Raw genomic sequence first — 9612 nt, forward strand, 5'->3', positions numbered from 1 at the left:
AGTGGTCCTACGTGCTGTCGCTTACCTCCTGGAGGTGCAGCCCCAGTGCCCACACCATCTTTCGGTTATGGGGAGACGCTCCCTGCCATTCTGGGGAATAAAACTTTCCGTCTCTATGTATCTCTATTGTTGCCAAAAATATTTGGTTGTGTCCTGGGCTTGAGACTTCAGTGTCAGCCTGGGTGATGAAGCGTGTCAGGAAGAAGCTTCCTCTACCTGCCCTCCTGGGTAGGTGGTGTCCCCTGGGTAGGTGGTATCTCCTGGGCGGTGATGTCCCTTGTGTGGTGATGTCTCCTGGGTGGGTGGTGTCTCCTGGGTAGGTGATGTCCCCTGGGTGGTGATGTCCCTCGGGTGGTGATGTCTCCTGGGTGGGTAGTGTCTCTTGGGTGGGTGGTGTCTCTTGGGTGGGTGGTGTCTCCTGGGTGGTGATGTCTCCTGGGTAGGTGATGTCCCCTGGGTGGTGATGTCCCCTGGGTGGTGATGTCCCCCATGTGGTGATGTCTTCTGGGTAGGTAGTGTCTCCAGGTGGGTGGTGTCTCCTGGGTGGTGATGTCTCCTGGGTAGGTGCTGTCTCTTGGGTGGGTGATGTCTCCTGGGTGGTGATGTCTCCTGGGTAGGTCGTGTCTCTTGGGTGGGTGGCGTCTCTTGGGTGGGTGGTGTCCCCTGGGTGGTGATGTCCCCCACGTGGTGGTATCTCCTGGGTAGGTTGCTACTTCCCCCTTTGAAGAAGGCATCTGAAATGCCCACTGTGCTTCAGGCTTTCTCAGACCCTTGCTATTTTTTTGTTAACCTTCATTTGTCACCGGCCTAATTCCAGACATGTTGCTTACTTTCCTGTGTGAGTGCATCTGAACTCTGAAGCAGTGAAAAGCAAATCGAGTTCCTCTAGGAAGGAGCACATGAGGGCAGGGCCTAAAGGCAGGGACGAGAGAACTGGAAGGACAAGAGACAGGTAGTGGCCGGCCCACCCGTCCCCTTCGTCAGGAGCGACACACGGATGAACGCTAGTTCCGACGTTAGTTAAACTGTATTTTTTGTAGGATCAAATTCTTCGAATACTTTTGGACATCAAAATGTTATCCAGTGACTACGAGTTTGGAGGGGAGACTACCTAGGTCAGCGGAAGACAGAGTCCCAAGTTCACTGTCAGATTGAAGCATAAGTCGCATCCAAGGATCAGAGCAGTAAAAAGACAAAAAAGAAATAATTTAAACAGTTCTTGTTATGGAAACTCTGTACCCCCTCGTTGAGGGTGAGTAATGTTTCCTGTCAGGCAAGTAGGAAAATATTCCCATTTAATGAAGCTAATTATTTTCAAAGAAGCTTTCCATGGATAGAGGATAGTTAATTGGCCTAAATTCTTCCCCTCCGTGTATTTATTGGGCTGATGTAAGAGTGGAGTTTTTATTTGTGAATAAAAGAAGCTTCTTTGCACATGACAGAAAACCATCGACAGTAGTTTTAATACCTAGGGGTTTTGGTCTTTTTTCTTTTTTCATGCGGCTGTCCGTGGCTGCGCTCACAGTTTCAGTGAAGACATCGGGGGCCCATGTCCTCCAGTGTCCTGGCCTTCCAGCCCGAGACTGTGGCCCCCGTTCTCACGGCCCAAAGTAGTGGCTGGAGCTCCAGCTGACACCCCTGCATTACGGCCAGCTGGTGAAGGAAGTGGCAAACAGAGCAGGCTTCTCCCTTTTCAGGTTACCTCACAGACACACCCTCTAGCACCTTCTGGAACTTGGTCACATGGGATGGCGGTGAGTGTAGTCATTTAGCCCGGTGGCCCTGGGCCCAGCTAAGAACCCGTGTTTTATTATTAAGGAATACGAGAGTGGACGTCGGGCAGTAATGAGCGGTCTCTGGCCACAGCTCGGTTGAAGGATCAATGTGTATAGGTTTCCTTCTAAAAAGGGTGGGCCGAGCCTCCTTCCCGGGCCTTGCGCTTCAGGCCGCCCGCCCTGCGGTCTCACAGGTGCTGACATTGGAGCCCATTACCCAGGAGTCGGTCCAGGCAGCCTCGAGGTGCACGGATGCGTTTCCATGGCGCTTTCCTTTGACCTTAAGGAAATAGAACACTTAGATGGTGCTCACGGCTGGCTTTTCGTTCCCGGAGAACACAGCCAATTCTGTCTTCCTCGGCGCACCGAGGGTAGGCACGAGGCCATAGAAAGAAAGAAAGAAAGGACGGGAAGAATCCTTCATCTCCACCTCATAGTTTCAGTCTCCTTCCTTAGCCCCCCTCTCCCTCTGACTGCTGTTTAAGGCAAACCAAACAAAATAATGCACCTGTAGCATTTCCCGGGCTGCGGGCGCAACCTGGCACGTCGGGGAGGGGACGTGGCGGGGCGGGTCTAAACAGCAGGAGCGGAGGCTGGAAGTCTGATATCAAGGGTCTGCGGGGCCACGCTCCCTGTGCCAGCGTCTGCGGGGGCTGGCGGTCCTTGGGGTGCCCTGGGGTGCGGCTGTGTCCTGCAGTCCCGCCGTCTTCCCTCTGTGTGTCTGCACGTTCTCCTGTCTGCGTCTCTTCTCGTGAGGACACCTGTCATATTGGGTTAGGGGCTCACCCCACTGCAGTGTGACCTCATCCTAACTTACATCTCAACGTCATCGGCAAAGACCCCGTTTCCAAATGAGGTCCTGTTCTTAGGTTCTGGGAGGTAAGGCTTACCGGCACAGCTTCTTGGCGAACACAGTTCGGCCAGTAACGGCCAAGTCCACGCTGGAGGCAGGGGTTCAGCGCCCTCGCTAGTCCGCACGGTGGCTGGTGGACAGCTTCTGTTCCGACTGACCCAGTTGCTGCGCTAGCTAGGTCAATATCATTCCCGTAGGCCCCCGAGCTTTTAAATTCTCCGCTGGTTCCAGTAGCTCAGGGATCTTGAAAAATGGGAAGGAGAAGAAAGGGATAGGTTGTGAGGCCTGGAAGAAGGAAAGAGTCGGCCCTCAGCGTGATTGTCCAGAGAAGACTGGGTCCTTGCTACCGGCAGGGTGCTCCGTGGCCCGGAGGGTCGACGTGTCCCGGAGATGTGGGGTCGCAGGTCCTGCCCCAGACCCGCTGAGTCTGAGCCTGCATTGCACAGGCTCCCGCGTGATTTGTGCGCACAGTCAAGCGTGGGAGACAGGCCCGGAGGGGTAGAGCGGAGGAGGCAGGAAGGGAGAGCCTGAATCGAAGATGCTGTGATAATTCTAGCAAAGTCCGGTCCCTGGTTAAACCCGGAAAGGCTGTTGGTTCACTGGCTGAGAAGTTCTCATGGTGACTGACAGGAAGAAGGCTGCATCGGGGCAGCGCGGTGAGGGACAGGGCAGGGTGCTTCCTTCCTCCTGACCCGAGGGTGTCAGCCAAAGAGGAGCGGAGCGGTCGTGATCTCTGGTGGCGCTTTCAGGGCCCTCCAGCCTGGGGAAGAGCGAGGGACAGGTGTGGGGGGCTGAGGGTCCAGGAGGGGCCCGGGAGGTGCCCCACCATTCCGTACCCCCACAGACTGGCACCCCGCAAATCGACTCCTTATTTGTTGTTGTTTCTCCCCCGGGGTTACTGAGCATAATTGACATAACGCTCTGCGTAAGCTTAAGGGGCACACAGTACCCACTTCTGGATGAACGTCTAACAGACCAAAGTTTTAGATTTTACGATTAGAAACAACTGACGTAAAGTGCAAACGTTTTGGTGAAGCAGTCAGCTTGAGGTTATGGACTCAGGTGACAAATGACCAACGCCCTCCCTCCAGGCGGACGGGGACAGTGAGGTGCCTGTGGCGAGAGGGGCCGAGGAAGCCGGGGGCGCATCTTGGCCAGCTTCCGGTCACTTGTGGTTGTGCCGCGTGGGGGTTTTGTGCTCGCCCCTCCCCACCCACTCAGGAGCTGGGAGGGAACCACGCTCCCGCGGCTTCCTGCGCAAGAGCGGAGCTCGGATTCTGCAGGTTGAAGCCCCGCGCGGGCGTTCGCAGTCTGTGTGACTGATGGCCTGATCTCCGTCCCCCGGTCGACGGCACGAGACTCTGGCAGCTTCCCTCGCAGGGAGGTTGGAGAATCGGCCAGGACGACGTGTGAGAGGCCTTCGTCGGCCATCTGCAAAGTCGCATTGTCCCAGTGGTGCTTCCGTTTGGCAGACGTCTGCGTAAGGGAAGGGAGGCCCACTCTTGGAGCGTGTGTTGGCCGTGAGGACGGGACGTGTGGCCGAGTCTTCTAAACGTCTGCCGTTCTGACTCGGAGACAGGACGCCCACGCCCCGTGCCAGACCCGGAAGCGCCGAACGATGCCACGGGCCGGGGGCCCCGGGGGTCACCACGGCGCGCGGTTGCGTGGGCTCCGTGGCTGAGGAAGGGGGAAGGGACTTCAAGCAGCCTCTGTCACTTGGAGCCACAGAGCCACGCAAACGGAGCTGCGCCCGGGGCCGGGTCCTCACTGCCAGTCGGTCGGAGCCGAGAATCTGCGGTTACTTCCCTGGCGGAGGGGTGTGCTGGGGAGGCCGCGGGGAGGCCGCGGGGAGCCTCGGTGCATAAACTGGATCCAGAAGATTGCGAAGTGACCGGGGAAGAGGGTCATCTGTTTTCACAATGGAGCTTTCCGAAAGTCTCATTAGCGTCAGCAGTTGGGTTGGGTGATTTCTTTCTTCCGCGCAGTCTCGACGAAACCGATTAAGTCTTGCTGCATCTATATGTTACCGCGTGCGCTGGCCGTAAGCAAGGGAAGGCCTATTTAGCCTGACTGTTGCCTCTTGGCTTATAATGGAGAATCAATTTATTTCAGCTTATTAAACTATTAGTGCCTATTGGATATTAACTCCACTTTTTCTTGAGACCCCCCCCTCCCCCTTCCCCTTTCCCAGGCGTCGGGGAGGAGATTCTAGGACTTCAGAAATGGTGAGCGGGACCTTCCAGGAGGCAGGGGAGCGAGCCGGGTGCCTCCTGGGCCCTCAGGGAAACTTACGATGGAATTAGGAAGTTCCTCGGGGCTTCTACGTTCTGTGACCGCGCATCAACTTTAAAACCCGTGTTCTGCTAGGAAGTGATGCTGTTGAGAACCTGTTCGGTGCGTGGCCTCCGTGCCTTGTTTCAAGGGTTCCGCGGAGGTATTGGAGGTCCGGGTGGTGTTGGATTGGCCCGTCTGGGCTGTGGTGCCCAGCTGTTGGCCAAGCACGCGTCTAGATGCTATCTGGAAGCTGTTTGGCAGATGCGATTAGCGTTTACAACATCAGTTACTTTGGGTTTTTCTATTTATTTGTTTATTTAAAAAAATTTTTAAATGTGACTATAGCTGGCACACAGTTACGTTCGTCTCAGACGTACGGCACGGTGATTCCACACGGTCGATACGACGCCATCGACTGTATTCTCTGTGTTGTGACTGCTGTGCCCGTGACCCATTCATTCCACAGCTGGGAGCCCATGCCTCCCCGTCCCCTCCCCCATCTTGCCCACCCCCCCACATCTCCCGTCTGGCAGCCACCAGTTTTTCTCTGTATGTATAGGACTGTACAATTTAAGTGGAGGAGATCACCCTCCATAATGAGGGTGGGCCTCATCGGATCAGCCGGTGGCTTTAAGAAAAGACTGAGAGGTTCCTAAAGAAGAACTCCTGCCCGCGTTTCCAGCCTGCATCCTGTGCCGCCATATGTATTTCAGATTCAACACTGCAGCACCAAGTTTCTCTGGGTTTTGAGACTGCTGGCCAGCCCCACGGGCTCCACACCTGCCAGTTCCTACACCTATGAGGGCCGTTTTCCTAAAATAAGTCTGGCCCCGGGGGGGCGCCCCCGCCCCCGCGTGTGTATGTCCTGTTCAGTCTGTTCTCTCCTGGACACGCCTGAACTACCCACCCTCTCTCTCCAGCCCGGGTGTCCCGGGCGACTGCTGCAGTGGTCTTTCCTCCATTCCTAAATGCAGTCTCAGAATCTTCTGGAAGAGTCCATGAACACAGTTGTTCGGAGCTGGCACCAGAGAGAAAATCTGTTTGCTGTTCTAATTTTAGGGGATACTCTTGGTGGCTGTTGGCTGATAAAACCATTGATTGTTCTCATATTAAGTACCATCTAATTAATTTTTCAGCTAACATTTGTGGGTCTCTGATGCCAAAGTACCAAGCATTTCTTGGCACACGTCTGGCCGGGAGCTCACTGCCGGCAGAGCCGAGGAAGGGGCCGAGGAGGGGATGGCTTCACTGGTGCCCGTGGCCTCCACCACTCGCTGCATTTGGTAAGCTGCGCTGATGGGGGCTGGACGGCATCGCCGATGGGCCAGTGGGAGGGGGCCACACAGGCCCCCGTGAGCTCGGAGCCCGGGAAGCCTGGGTTCACCATGTAAGAGCACTGCCCACTCCACCAGTTTTTAATGCTAGCATTTATCAAGCAGCCCCTTCAAGCCCCCCAGATATAACGGAGACAAAGATTCACCAGGCGGATGGAAAATCAAGTTTTTATTTTATTAAAAAATTATTTTTAATGTTTATTTATTTTGGGGGGGGAGGGGCAGAGAGAGAGAGAGAGAGAAAGAGAGACACAGAATCCCAAGCAGGCTCCGGGCTCTTAGCTGTCAACACAGAGCCCAACATGGGACTCGAACCCATGAACCGTGAGATCATCACCTGAGTCAAAGTCAGAAACTTAACCGCTGGAGCTACCCAGGTGCCCTGAAAATTGAGTTTGTAAATTTTTTATTTGAGAGAGAGAGAGAGAGAGAGAGAGAATATGAATCTCTCCCCAATGTGGGGCTCAATCCCATGACCCTGGGATCATGACCTGAACTGCAATCAAGAGTCAGATGCTCGACTGACTGAGCCACCCAGGCGCCCTGGAAAATCGAGTGTTTCACCAGAAACGGGAGACAGCGAAGGAAGGACTTGGAGTCACCAGGACGTGTGCTCACATGTGCTGCCGTGTGGGGGCGATGGTGGTTGTGGGATATGATCGAAGTGACGGACGATGCCATTAATAAATGAGGAGGAGCTATTAATTTAACAGCAGCCCCACATTGGAGATTAATTTTTTAAATGTTTCCTAACAAGAAAAATGAAGCAAATAAATCCCGACGATGAGGAAGTAATGAAGCCCTTGCGAGAATAGCTTGTTGCCCCAGGCAGATGAGGGAATTCGTGGGACGTCTGAGGCCAGTGCAAACCAGCAGGCTCGGGTCCCCGCATCTCGGGCCCTAGGGGACTTGGCGGGCTTGCCCTTTGAGCCCAACTGGTCATCTTTGACTAGAGAGCTTAGAGAGCATGCGGAGAAAGACAATGGCCGTGAGCAGGCTGGATCCCCGTCCCCCACCGCCCTCACCCGCGTCACCCTCTGGCTGCCGCTGATGGGGCACCCGGGGGCTGTGGCGGCCAGCTGGCTCTGCGTGGACGTGCTGGCCTCCTGGACGGCGGCGGCGACCGCTGGGGACGTGAGCGGGGACACTGCCAGCTTGTGCAGGCCGCAAAGGGCTCAGGAGCCTGGACGCGGGGCAGTTCCTGGCCCTGGAAAAAGGGGCGGGGGGTCTTGGATGCGTCATCCCTCACAGATCAGGACCATTCTGGATTGTGGGCTGTCAGCGTCTGTGGTCTTTTGTACCTAAAGCACAGACTCCTGAAGATGTCCGTCTTAATCTTAATTTGCTCAGGCATGCCGTTTATTTATTTTATTAAAAAAAATTTTTTTTACGTTCATTTATTTTTGAGACAGAGAGCATGAACGGGGGAGAGAGAGGGAGACACAGAATCTGAAACAGGCTCCAGGCTCTGAGCTGTCAGGACAGAGCCGGACGCGGGGCTCTAACTCATAGACCGCGAGATCATGACCTGAGCCGAAGTCGGCCGCTTAACCGACTGAGCCACCCAGGCGCCCCTTGGGCATGCCGTTTAAACAGTGGCAACTGACCATGACTTCTAGCATCCTGACGTCCTCAGACGCCTTTGTCTTCAGCATGATCCTGCCTGGGCTGCTGGACGCCCAGGGCTGGTTATGGCACCTCTCTGAGCTCAGCCTTCTGCTCTCTGAGGATTCCACCTGCCTGACCTTTCCTACAGCCCCTCCACCCCTCCCCGCTGCATTACACGCCATGACGGTTGCAATGGTGTTGAACTCTCCTTTGTGAGAGCCAACAACAGCGGCAGCGATAGTCGTGGGTGACACTTAACACAGCATTCACAGTGAACCGGGTCCACACACGTCCATTCGTCCTCTTGACAAGTGGAGGACAGGCCTGCGCCCAGCGGGTGTGAGGCGCACCAGGTACTGCGCCCGCCGATTCACTGGCTGGGGGCGGGTGAGCGCCTCGTTCTCGGATCCACCGAGGGCCTCGAGCTCTCGCTCTCCTTCTTGTGTAGACGGGGGAACCGAAGGGCCGACTGGCGCATCATCAAGTGGGCGAAGGAGGAAGGTGTGAACGCAGCAGGTCCCTGTGTGCAGGGCCACAGGCACCCCCACCCACCCCACCCCACCCCACCCCACGTGCGTGGTGGGGCTGCAAATGCCAGCGCCTGGGGGGTTGAAGGGTGTGAGCGGTGGGCGTCTGGGAGGAGGGGTGCGGTGGCCTGTAAAAGCATCCGTTAGGGGCTACATTGTGTCCCCCCAATTCACGTGTAGGGGGGCCCGAACACCCGTCCTTCGGAATGTGACTTTATTTGGAAATCGGGTTCGCGTGTCACTGGCAGATGTGCTTAGTCAGGCCCAGAGCGAGATGGGCCGCGCTCCGATGTGACCGTGTCCCGATGAGCAGGGGGGGCCCCCGCTCAGGACATGCACACGGCGGGGAGGGGAGCGCCTCGCGAAGACGAGGGCGGGTGGCCCTTCCACGCACCTGGGGACGAGGGGCGCTGCGGCTTGGCCGCCCGCGGAAGGAGCCGGCCCCGTCCACACCTGGATCCGTGACATGGGAGGTTTCCGTCCTTCAGCTGCCGGCCTGAGTACTTTGTCGACAGACCTAGCAAACTAGTACAGTGTTCGTGTTTGAAGTCCTCGGAAGGGCCAGCGCCCGCCAAACCACATCTCTACAGCGGCCCGTGACGCGCATCGGCCATGACCTTTCTCCCTGAATTGACCTCCGCTCGGTCTTTGGCCAGCCAGCTTGGAAGAGAGGGGCCTTCGAGCAAGCATCTTGCCTGGGTGTCCTCCAGCACATGTGACATGACGATAATGACGCTGGCTGGCTGAAGTGCAAACAACGCCAGGCCAGGTTCTAATGCTTCCGTGAATCAGTGCCTCCGATTCCCCCAAACTCCGTCGATCGCTATCGCCCTGCCCTGCTCTCGACTTGGAAACGGAGGCGCGGAATGGTACTTGCTGACCGGCGGATACTTCATCAACAGTGTCGATTTTATTTTCTGTTCCCCCAAAGCCCTGAGGATTAGCATTTTGTTTGTTTTTGTTGGTCCCCCCCCACTATTCAAATAAAATAATTCCAGCCCTCCTCTCCAATATTGGTGGGGGGCCTGGCATCTCGTTGAGATTTTGATGATTTTGTGGTGAGGGGGAGATCTCATATTTTTCCCTGCATGAAAGTTGGGAACTCCCACATATTATTTTATTTTATTATTTATTTATTTATTTATTTATTAATTTATTTTTGAGAGAGAGAGAGAGAGAGCGAGCAAGCGTGGGGGTGGGGGCAGAGAGAGAGGGAGACACAGAATCCAAAGCAGCTCCAG

General features: G+C 55.7%; 1 long non-coding RNA gene across 1 annotated transcript; it reads left to right on the plus strand.

Moving 5' to 3' along the window:
- The first annotated feature begins 5812 nt into the window (after positions 1–5812).
- LOC121022963 (uncharacterized) lies at positions 5813–9411 on the plus strand. The gene is made up of 2 exons (XR_005787194.1): positions 5813–6185; positions 8860–9411. It is a non-coding gene; the product is annotated as an uncharacterized LOC121022963 (long non-coding RNA).
- The last annotated feature ends 201 nt before the right edge of the window (positions 9412–9612 follow it).

Source organism: Herpailurus yagouaroundi, unplaced genomic scaffold (assembly GCF_014898765.1).
Source record: "Herpailurus yagouaroundi ecotype Mexico unplaced genomic scaffold, PumYag 483, whole genome shotgun sequence".
NCBI lineage: Eukaryota > Metazoa > Chordata > Mammalia > Carnivora > Felidae > Herpailurus > Herpailurus yagouaroundi.